This window comes from Vigna unguiculata, chromosome 5 (genome assembly GCF_004118075.2).
Source record: "Vigna unguiculata cultivar IT97K-499-35 chromosome 5, ASM411807v1, whole genome shotgun sequence".
NCBI lineage: Eukaryota > Viridiplantae > Streptophyta > Magnoliopsida > Fabales > Fabaceae > Vigna > Vigna unguiculata.
The window spans coordinates 19,175,516-19,187,655 of record NC_040283.1 but is presented as its reverse complement, the minus strand read 5'-3'; the positions used below and the strand labels follow the sequence as shown (position 1 = coordinate 19,187,655).

At 28.6% G+C, this 12,140-nt stretch overlaps 1 pseudogene; it reads left to right on the top strand.

The window, feature by feature from the left end:
- Nucleotides 1–299: 299 nt before the first annotated feature.
- LOC114184441 lies at nucleotides 300–8,156 on the top strand (annotated as a pseudogene).
- The last annotated feature ends 3,984 nt before the right edge of the window (nucleotides 8,157–12,140 follow it).

Below are 12,140 nucleotides of genomic sequence, written 5' to 3'. Positions count from 1 at the left end.
TTATGCAAGCCAGTGGTACATGAAGAAGAAAAATGAATCAACACTCACGTTATACTTAAGGCAAAACCATGTAATCATAACATGTCATTATAAGACAACAAAATATTAGTATTACATACAAATGTACAAGCCTGCATGCAGTAGATGGCATTCTTTTTTTCTATCCAGAGCAAGGGTTTCAAATTTGGATTTTATTTTTTGCTTATTAATTTTCATTTCATGTATGTTATATTTTCTTACATTTTTTAGAAGTTGTGTTTGACTTTCTAATAATATAGTGTTTGATTTGTTTATAGTACATGGCCAAGAAATTTGATCTAATAAATGATATTGATGGCAAGCGAGAAACGTTAAAGCTTGGTGTTAGAATAACTGATTTATGGATTGTTCAAAATCGTGATTCTACTAAGCATATTCAGATGATTCTGGTGGACCATAAGGTATATCATTATGATGCATTTATATAATATGTATTATGTATTATTCATAATCACTACTACGATGCATGTAGAGTAATGTCATACCTGCTGTTGTTAAGAAGGAAGATGTAGGGCTGTGAGAGGATAAATTGATCGAGGGTCAAACTTATGTTATGCACAATTTCAAAATCCTAAAGAACCAATGACAATATAGAGTGTGTGAACACCCCTATAAATTAATGTTCATTGGTGCAACAACTATTAAGCCGCAAGAAATTGCAAATATGCCTATCAGAGTGTACAATTTCAAAAGTATAAAGGAAATTGTAGATGGAACCTACTCTACTACTGATATCTTAACTGGTAAGCCTATATTATATTTCTCTACTTATTACCCATTACTCTAAACATGATTATGCTATGCTAACTAATGAGTTTGGTGTCATGATTCTAAGATATAATTGGGGCTGTGGACAATGTTAAAAATAGACTCGACTCAAACTGTGTGTTCTTTAATGTCATGGATCTAAGGTAATTAATATTAGGTTTTTCAGAAATTGGAGCTGCAACAATAATTATTTAATGTGGTTTACTTCATGAATTTGTAGTGGTAGTGTAATTGGATGCACCCTATGGGATAACTATGCAACCAAATTTTTAAGCCATTGGAATGAAAAACAAAATTCTGATACAACAATAGTCATTTTGACTCAAGCAAAGATCAAAGCACCATTAGGTAATTCAATGTTTCATTCACTTATATATGAACAATGTTTCAATTACTTAAATAATTATTGAATTATAACATATGTTTAGGAACATGGCCTATTTCAATATCTAACTCATGGCATAGGTCTAACTTGTTTACGGATGATGGTATACCAGAGATAAGGGAATTCAAGGAGAAATATATAGAGTATGTGTGAATTTGTATTCTTATATTTATATTTATTGTACATGGGTCAAATTAACATAATGAAGGGTGATAATTATATATATATATATATATATATATATATATATATATATATATACCAAGATGAGCAAGACAGTCAAAAAGGAGAAAAATTAAATTATGAGAAGGGTTATCTTTGTTATGGTTATGTTTTGTACTTTTTAAATTATGAGTAAGATTATCTTTGTTATGGTTGTGTTTTACTTTTTGAATGACCAACATATTATTTTAAATACAAGTATTTTGTGGATAAAATATTAGTCGTTTATTCTTGAATGGTAAAAATACAACAAGATTGATTGCAAGTATTAGTCATGAATAAAGTTTAAAGTTAAAAAAAAATAATTACCTTTTAGCAAGATATTTTATTTGACACATAATGTATTCTTTTAGCAAGATATTTTATTTGACACGGAAGGAGATTTAATAATTAGCAAAGTAAATTTCCTTTCCAGCTAATAGGGGTGCAAAAAGATAATATTCATTCCAGTGTTGCACACAACAGTTGTTACTTAATCAATCATAATCTTAAGTATTAAATTGCACACATAATCTTAAGTATATCTGGAGCATAAGCTTCCTTATTCCTAGAACAAAACCAACATCATTGTTTCCAATCCCAGTAGCAAATTCACCAAATGCTCCCGCAATACATGTTTAAGAATCAGTACATAAGAGAATCAATACACATCTCACGACAAAAACATGATATAAACTAGGCTAAATCAATACACATCTCACTCATAAAGAGAATCATCGATATAAAAAATGTTATAGGTGTTTATAAATTAAATGTAATTATCAACCATGTGTAACGATCTATGCGTAATAGTCATAAAATTGTATACCAGTTCTGCATTCCTTAAACTCAATATTGGCCTCCAGAGTCACTTCTCATGAAATTAAATTGCAATTCAATATCAATATCGTTAAGAAAGTGGAGAAAGATCACTTATTAGCAACTTAATAATAACCACCAACAAACTCGCTTCTTTGAATAAAATAATAATTATAGAAACACTAAATCAAATGACAATAATGACCTTCAACTGCCCATACTTATGAACTGCCCATTCCCATACTTATCAATTGCCTATACTTTTAGCATCTTCTCACAAATTGGTCATATTATCAACTACCATATTCAGTTATACAAGAGTGACCTCTACAAAAAGTTAACAATTCCTATATTCACTTTTTTTAATTAGTATTCAGTCCACTATCAACTATCATATGGAGAGAAGAAGAGTTACCTTTTTTCCTTTGTCCATTCAAAGAGTTTCAGATTTCAAATTCATCTTCTCAAACTCATCTTCTCTACCATTGTGAATTACAAAAATCAAAGAAAATTTGGGTAAGCATTTTTTCTCTCTTTGTTCAGAACAACAATTTCAAATTTTAGCTATCAATCAACACTGAATTATAAATTTATAATGCAAATATAACAATTTCAGACATTTTGAACTCTCTATGGACGCCAGAAATAACATAAAGAAGCAATTATCTGCAAAGGCAAGGTTGAAAAGAAAGAATATTCTAGATGAAAAGAAAAATACAACTAAGAATGCGACAAAGTGTCCCAAACAACAAAAAATGAATTTGGACAGATCTCCTACAGAAAATGCATCTCAAGAAACAAAAACAGAAAACACTATAACATTTATTGGAGAAAGTCAATCAAATGCTTTTAATGGATTAGATGAAGTTCATAAATTTCAAAATTATCTTACTCCAACTGTCAGTGCTCAATCCCAAGGTAACTTACTCATATACATTAATTGTCATATGCATTATTGTTTCTATGATTACATTTATTATATATGTATAATTTTATCTCATGATGATGTTTTCACATATGAATAGATGAGACATTTGACAATAATTCTGGTGATGATGAAGAAGAAATACTTTCAAGAGAACAAATACAGAGCATAACAAATTCAAGTAAAAAATAAATCATTAGTTCATTACTTTGAAGTTAAGTTATATTCAATCTTTTAATATAATTAGCTAAAACAAATTTCAAATCCTTTGAAGGTTATTCAGATATAGGCAATCCTATTTTCCAATGCCATCATTGCAAAGCTTATATGTGGTACCAGGAAAGAATAATGAAACATAGAAATGCTGCTAATCCAAAGTTTCAACTATGTTGTGGTAATGGCAAAGTTCAACTCCCACTCTTAAAAGAACCCCCCTCTCTACTACAACATCTTCTATTTAGTAGTAACTTTGCAGATAGCAAGAATTACCAACAAAACATCCGAGCATACAACATGATGTTTGCATTCACTTCCCCTGGGGCAAAGCTTGATAACTCATTCAACAATGGAAAAGGACCTCCAAATTTGAGAATACAAGGACAATCATGTCACAGAATATGAAGCTTATTACCACTGCCAGGACAACTACCTAAGTTTGCTCAACTATACATATATGACACTGAGAATGAAATACATAACAAAATGAAATTTTTAAGATAAAATGCTCTTTTTAATTCTATACTTCTTCTAACCATTTCTCACTTTGTACATTATATGCTTAACACATAATGGTAAACAAAATAAAAGCATTAACTTTCTTCATAGTATTGTTGTTAACTATATTTTTATTTATGAATTCATATGTGTAATGGCAGGAACGAAAACAAGGTTGATGTTGAAATTGTAAGAAAGTTAAGAGATATGTTGGATGCTCATAATGTACATACAAAATCATTTCGGATGGCCAAAGATAGATATAAAGATCAACCATATCAAGATTTGAAACTAAGATTGATATCTGACAGGGCTAAAGATGGTCGTATATATAATATACCAAAGGTTTCGGAAGTAGCTGCACTGATAGTAGGTGATGTTGATACAACATCTCCTAGGGATATAATACTGGAAAATAGAAGTGGCAAGCTTCAAAGAATAAACGAATTGCATCCAAGTTACTTAGGATATCAATATCCCTTATTGTTTCCCTATGGAGAAGATGGCTATAGAGAAGATGTTGCCCATCGTGACCACGCACATAAAAAAAGAAATTGACTCACTATAAGAGAATGGTTTTGTTTTCGAATTCAAACTAGACAATCATAGGCAAGCATTGTGTTAAGATCTAAAAGGTTGTTTCAACAATTTGTGGTAGATGGATATATAATGGTAGAATCTGAGAGACTATCATTTGTCAGAAACAATCAATCTAAGTTGAGGGTTGATAAATATATTAATCTTTCCCAACCAACAACCAGTTCACATAATGAAGGAGCGGACAAAGGAAAAAAGGTTGTGCTTCCATCAACTTTTGTTGGTAGTAGAAGATTTATGGACCAACTATATTTCGATGGAATGGCAATTTGTAGCCATGTTGGTTTTCCAGATCTATTTCTAACTTTTACTTGCAATCCAAATTGGCCAGAAATAACAAGATTATTGGAGGAATTGACTTTGACACCATCAGACTGTCCATATATAATATCTAGAATTTTCAAAATTAAGTTTGATAAATTTCTGGAAGATTTGATTAAAAAACAAGTGATGGGTAGAGTTATAGCATGTAAGTTTCAATGTTATATGTTATTCAAAGTAATTATTATAATGCATAATGTTTCTAACTAGAGCGTGTAATTTTCTTTGTAGACATGTATACCATTGAGTTCCAAAAACGTGGATTACCACATGCTCATCTACTTATTTTTTTTGCATCCATCTAGCAAATATCCAAATGCAGAGGACATAGATAAAGTGATATCAGCTGAAATACCATGTTCCAAGCAAAATCCCTAGTTGTATAATTGTGTGAAAGATCATATGCTTCATGGACCTTGTGGTATGTCTAATAAATCATCACCTTGCATGAAAAACGGAAGATGTTCTCGATTTTTTCCAAAAAAAATTCAAGAAATAACCGTCATAAACCAAGATGGTTTTGTTCATTATAGAAGAAAGACAATGGTTGTAACATTGTTAAGAATGATATCACATTAGACAATCGTTTTGTAGTTCCTTATAATCCCATGTTGTTACTAAAGTATCAAGCACATATTAATGTTGAATGGTGTAAACAAAGTACTTCAATCAAGTACTTATACAAATATATCAACAAAGGATATCACAGGATAACAACTGTTATTGTTCCTAATGACACTCAAGCCAACTCATTATCTCAACCATTAGATGAGATCAAACAATATTTATATTGTAGATACATCTCTCCATGTGAAGCATGTTGGCGAATATTTTCTTTTCCTATTCATGGAAGAAATCCAGCAGTGGAAAGACTTTTTTTCCATCTTGAAGGTGAGCACGATGTATATTTTAAAGATGAAGATGACATTGATGACATAATTTCTAAACCAAGCGTTTCACAATCAATGTTTACAGCTTGGATGGAGTGCAACAAAACATTCCAAGAGGCAAGAAATTTAACATACACACAATTTGCTTCCAAGTTTGTTTATGTCAAGAAGAATAGATGCTGGAAACTTAGACAAAGAGGAAATACAATAGGAAGACTTATTTGGGTACCACCAAGTACTGGGGAGCTTTTTTATTTACGGAGGATGCTAACGGTCGTAAAGGGACCTTCGTCCTATGATGACATCAAAATTGTTGATAACTAACATATCCCACATTTAGAGAAGCTTGCTTTGCATCAGGATTCTTACCCGATGATAGAGAATATATTGAAGCTATTAAAGAAGCAAAGGACTGGGGTTCAGGACATTATCTTAGAAAGTTGTTTGTAACTATATTATTGTCTAATTGTGTCAATAATCCATAACTATTTTGGCAAAAGACTTGGGAATGACTTTCAGATGACATTCAATATAATCAAAGAAAAATAGCCAAATTGCCAGGTACAAAAACTCTTATACTCTTGAGTTAAACATTTTTATATATTCCATGTACTAACCTATAACTTTTTTCTTTTATGTAGAATTGCATCTAACTGTTGACCAGCTACAAAATTTAACGTTGTTGGAGATAGAAAACCTTCTCCAAATAAACAGAAAGAGCTTGAAGGACTACCCATACATGCCTTATCCTAATGACTATGTTACAAGTCATTTAGGAAATAGATTAATTTATGCTGAACTTGATTATAACATTGAGGATCAAAAGCATCAATTTCAATCAAACTTCAACTTGATTACTGGCAATAATAATACATTGCAAATATCCTATATTACCCACTCAATTACTTTATTATAGTAATATAGACTAATATTAATTTACTTTTGACAAACTATATAAATGAGCAACGACAAATTTTTGAGAAGATAATGCATGCAGTGATAAGTAAAAAATGAGCTATGTTCTTCCTATATGGCTATGGTGGGACAGCAAAACATTCATGTGGAAGACATTAGCTTCAGCTTTGCGTAGTCAACTAAAAATTGTCTTAACAGTCGCATCAAGTGGAATTGCATCTCTATTGTTTCCAAGAGGAAGAACGACGCATTCAAAATTTAGGATTGCAATACCAACACTAGATACCTCAGTTTGTAATATCCAACAGGGAAGTGAGGTTTCTGAATTATTACAGAAGGCTGAGTTAATTATATGGGATGAGGCACCAATGGCACATAAATTTTGTTTCGAAGCACTAGACAAAACATTGAATGATATAATGAGAAAAGAAAATAAATCTAATTCTGTATTTGGTGGAAAAGTAATAGTTTTTGGAGGTGATTTCAGGCAAATTCTACCTATTATTCCTAGAGGAAACAGATCAGATATTGTTCATGCAACAATTAATGCTTCCTATCTTTGGGACCAATGTCAGATATTAACACTGACAAAGAATATGCGTTTATTGCAAAACGGGTTACAAAAATCCGATGCAAGACAAATTCAAGAATTCTCTGAATGGATAGTGAAACTTGGAGATGGTAAATTATTTGAACCTAATGATGGTATAGCTGAAATACAAATCCCGCTAGAATTGCTAATCACAAACTTTGTTGATCCTGTTGAAGCGATAGTTGCAAGTACTTATCCAGAATTAATTGAAAACTTCAGAGATCTTAATTTCTTGCAATGCAGGGCAATATTGGCTAGTAGAATTGAAACAATTGATCAAATCAATGACTATGTTTTATCATTAATACTTGGTACTTTTACATGACATACCCTAATATTTATTTTATTTAATGATATACATATTTATAAAATAGTATTCCATATCAATAATTTTTATTGACTATTTTTGCAGGAGAACAAAAGGAGTATCTTAGCTCTGATATAATAGACAATTCTGAAGGAACAAAAGTCGATGCTTTTGATCAAATTACTCCAGAGTTTTTAAATTCATTAACCACATCAGGTATTCCAAACCATAAACTTAAGTTGAAAATTGGAACACCAATAATGCTCTTGAGGAACTTGGATCAAACTCAAGGTTTATGTAATGGAAGTAGATTGATAATAAAAAGGCTAGCAAATCATGTTATTGGTGCAAAAGTTATCACAGGAAGCACAAGTGGTGATGAAATATATATTCCGTGAATGTCTATGTCTCCATCACAATCACCATGGCCTTTTAAACTTATTAGAAGACAATTTCCTATCATGGTATCATATGCTATGACAATAAACAAATCACAAGGTCAATCTTTAGCTTTAGTGGGACTATATTTACCAACACCAGTTTTTAGCCATGGACAATTGTATGTTGTTGTGTCTAGGGTTCAAAGCAAATATGGATTAAAGATTCTTATTCATGACAACAACAAAAGGGCTTTGGACTCTACAACTAATGTGGTTTTCAAAGAAGTTTTCCAAAATTTATAGCAAGTAATTACATACCAATAACTAAACTAATCTTGCATAGTGTAACACTAATATAACTTGATTGACAATTTCTGTTCTACAAGTACAGGATTTTAAATAACTTCAACATTTACCAACATCCAACAAGCACTACATGATGCTATTCTATTCAGCCTTAGGTTATTTTATTCACATCATTAGACTATTTATGGTTGTCTTTCAAATCCCTTGCTCATGAATCTTTGTTTGGTTTATATATATTTACCATTTACCATGTCTTATGCCTATACAAAGTTAAAGATCCTTTTATTCTAATATGTGTAAAAATATTAAATAAAAATTAATATAATTATTGTCAATAAAATAACAGTAATATAGTAATATAGTAATATAGTAATAATAAAAATAAAATAAAATATATTAATAAGTGAAAATTATGTTTTTTATACCTACCAACATCTTAATATTTTTTGAAAATTTGGAGAAAGTAGATTGATCGAAGCATGTTAAAAATATATGAAAAGAACTTTACCAAAAAGAAACGATGAGAAAAATCGAGTAAATCAGAAATCAAAACCTGAGAATCCAATATAATAGACTTGCTTCCATTTATGATGCGTTCCCAGTTTCTGAAATCCAGATTTTTTGGTTTGGATGATTCTTTCAGCGACGTTTATTCGAGCAAGATGGGGAGGTGTTTTGCTTTTTACCTTTTTGAAGGGAGACCAAAGAATGCGCATGATAAGTAATTTGAATCTTTCAATTATAATGAGATTTTAAAGCTGTTTATATATATATATATATATATATATATATATATATATATATATATATATATATATATTTTAAAATTACTATTTCACTTTTTATACAATTACTTTTATGTACTTATACACTTAAATGTTATATACCGTGACTTATTTTTATACACTTACAAATTATAATTCTTAATGTAATATAAACTAAATTTAACATAGTGTTATACAGATTTTAAGCAATATGAAGATTATTATGTCACAAATTAGTATTATTTTTTATTTCTTTCCAAAATCTCATTTAATAAAATATATATTATAAACAGAATTTAATATAATACAATACAAATTTTAATATAAATAATTATTTAATTACTAATACCAAATTAGTATTATTAAATTATAACAAATATTTATTATTAATATCAACTAAATTACTCTTAATAAAAACTAGCGAACACAGAGTAGCTGTTGTGTTCGCATTTTTTAATTTTTAAGAAATTTAAGTTAAGATTAATAATAAATATATAATTAATTTTTAAAATAGTTGTTAAATATAAAATTAAAAAAAATATATGTATAAAAAAATTAAAATAATAGTTTAAAACAAAAGAGTGTTTTAGAATAACAGTTAAAGATAAATTATTTATAAAATAATTAATTTTTAAAATAATTAAGAGTAAAATTGGTATTATAAAATGTGGATACAAAAGAGAGAATCTTCTATATATTATTATAGATTATAACATACAAAGCCTATATCATACAACTAAAACTCACATATTAAAGTTATCGGCAGGATTGACTGTTCTAACTCCTCTTAAAAGGACACTAATATTATATATTATATATTATCACAAAACCAAATCGATACAAAGAGTCAAAACTTAGTTGATGCTATAAAAATATAATACACAACAAAGCCTTAAGTGCTATAACCGAGTTTAAATACAATTCAGAAAAAATAGGCTTAACATAAAATATAGAAATAAAACAATAAAGAATAAATCATCCATCAAACAAACAGGGTAAACGACTCTAACTCTTTCAGTGGAATTTGACATTATTGCATACCAAATTGATACCAAGACCCTGAATTCAGTTGAAGCTCTAAGGCACAAAATATTCAAGGGTTCCAAATTACATTTTGTATATATAAACTATTTTTTCTAATCAAACAAAAAAACTTTTCATTTCCTATATTTAAACTATTTTCACATAATGAATCACATACTTTTCAATTTTTAATCTTTCTAATTCATTGAATTTGATGGGTATTCTAATTTATATTTCAATTCAAGGCTATTCAACTAATTTATTATATGCAACGTGATTTGTAATGCAGCCTAAGATATATTCATAAAATTTTACAAATTTTACCATATGTAGCAAAAAACATAAAATCCTTAAATTTCATAATCTAGGATTATATTAATTTGTAAAAAAATATAATAATGGTTCATACTAATTTGGAAAAAACTTAATTTGAGAAGATCATCGTAATAAGACAATCATAAATGTAACCTACTTAAATTATAATAGAATACTAATCTTGATTCATGAAAGATATTGTGCTAATGCGTTTTTTCAATATCTTTGTTCTCCAATCTTTGTATCTCAATTTATCATTTTACTTTTTTTTTTTCTGATTGTTATATTTTCTTGATGATTTACTGAGAAAGAACCTTATATTAGAGATAAAACCCTAATCTCTTTAATTAATCAAACGTCCATCAAATTAGTTTTTATTTTATATTTTAATAAAGATATATAAATAAATAATGTATAAATAAAATGACGAGAAATTAATATAATTTTAATATATACAAAACAGAAAATTAAAAATTGAATCGTGGATGCTTGGAGTGTTACATTCATAAATAAAAAGAGTTGTGCCCTAACTAATAACTATAACGTGGTAAACTTTAATCGAATAGAAACTTGATTTAAAAAAGGCAAGGCAAAAGTTAAGGATGGGAGATGTGGTGACGTTCACGAGGTCTCTAGTGGTGGTCAGCATTATGACGTGCAAACAAGAGACTTGGTGATGTATTGAGATCCTTGCAGAGATGTCGATGGAGAAGGTGAAAACCCATTCTATTTTTTTTTTTTTATGTTGAAGAAGAAGCTTTAAAACTCAGGAGAAGAAGAAGAAACCGGTCCACATTTTAAAATATTTTTATTTCATTGGAAAATTAATTATTGACATGTGGACATAACATATTCGAACACCTTTTTATCATGTTAGACAGAATTTAACGTTGTTAAATAAAAAAAATTATATTGATTACTTTCTAAAGTTAGGAACCAATTGAGGTTTCACGAAAAAGACTAATTGTAATTTTATGGTATAATTTGGAGACAAAAATATATTTAATTTTTTATTAATAATTTTTATTAATGATGTTTATTACAATAGTGTCGTTTCCATATGATAGTAACCATCTCAAACGGATTCAAATCATACCAATGGCGAGAGTGGCTACCACCCAACAGGTGTCACTAGACCACTCTCCTTTCCTTTCATGGTGGTCCCCCTTCCTTATTTTCAAAAGTAAAAGAAAACAAAACCACAATCTTTGCTATTATAATAAGTTCTATCCATTCTCTACTCTATCTAGTTTTTGCATTTGCATATGGTAGGGATAAAATTATTATTTTAGAAAAACAATTAATATTTTGAAAGGTAATTGTTAACTCTCTCTCTATATATATAACATTATTTTTAAATTCATCAACTATTATTATTATTATTAGTTTTAACTATATATTTTTTTATTTTAACATATTGAAATGTTTCATTTACTAAAGTTATATCCATAAAGTTAAGATATTTATAACAATACTTTTACTTATTTTTATAGAACAAAATATTTATTTATTTATTTATCTGAATTAAATTATAATTAATATTTTTTCAATAAATGATATAATAATATAGTTTTCCTTATTTTATGTTATTTTATATACATATTATGTTATAGGATGTACTACGCCATTTATAACTTAAGCAATGCTACGATGATAACGATTAAAAAACCATTATCTTATGAAGAAATAAGCCACCGTTTTTTATTGTTGTTTATAATGTGAATTTTATTTGTCTCACATACCAATGATATTTAAAAATGCTTATTTCTTTTAAGCATCATATAATAAAATTTGGATGAATATCAAGGCCTAAATATTTGCCCATACACTTTTTAAATTGTGTATATTTTAAATCAAAGTAGTCTTATATATGTTTTGT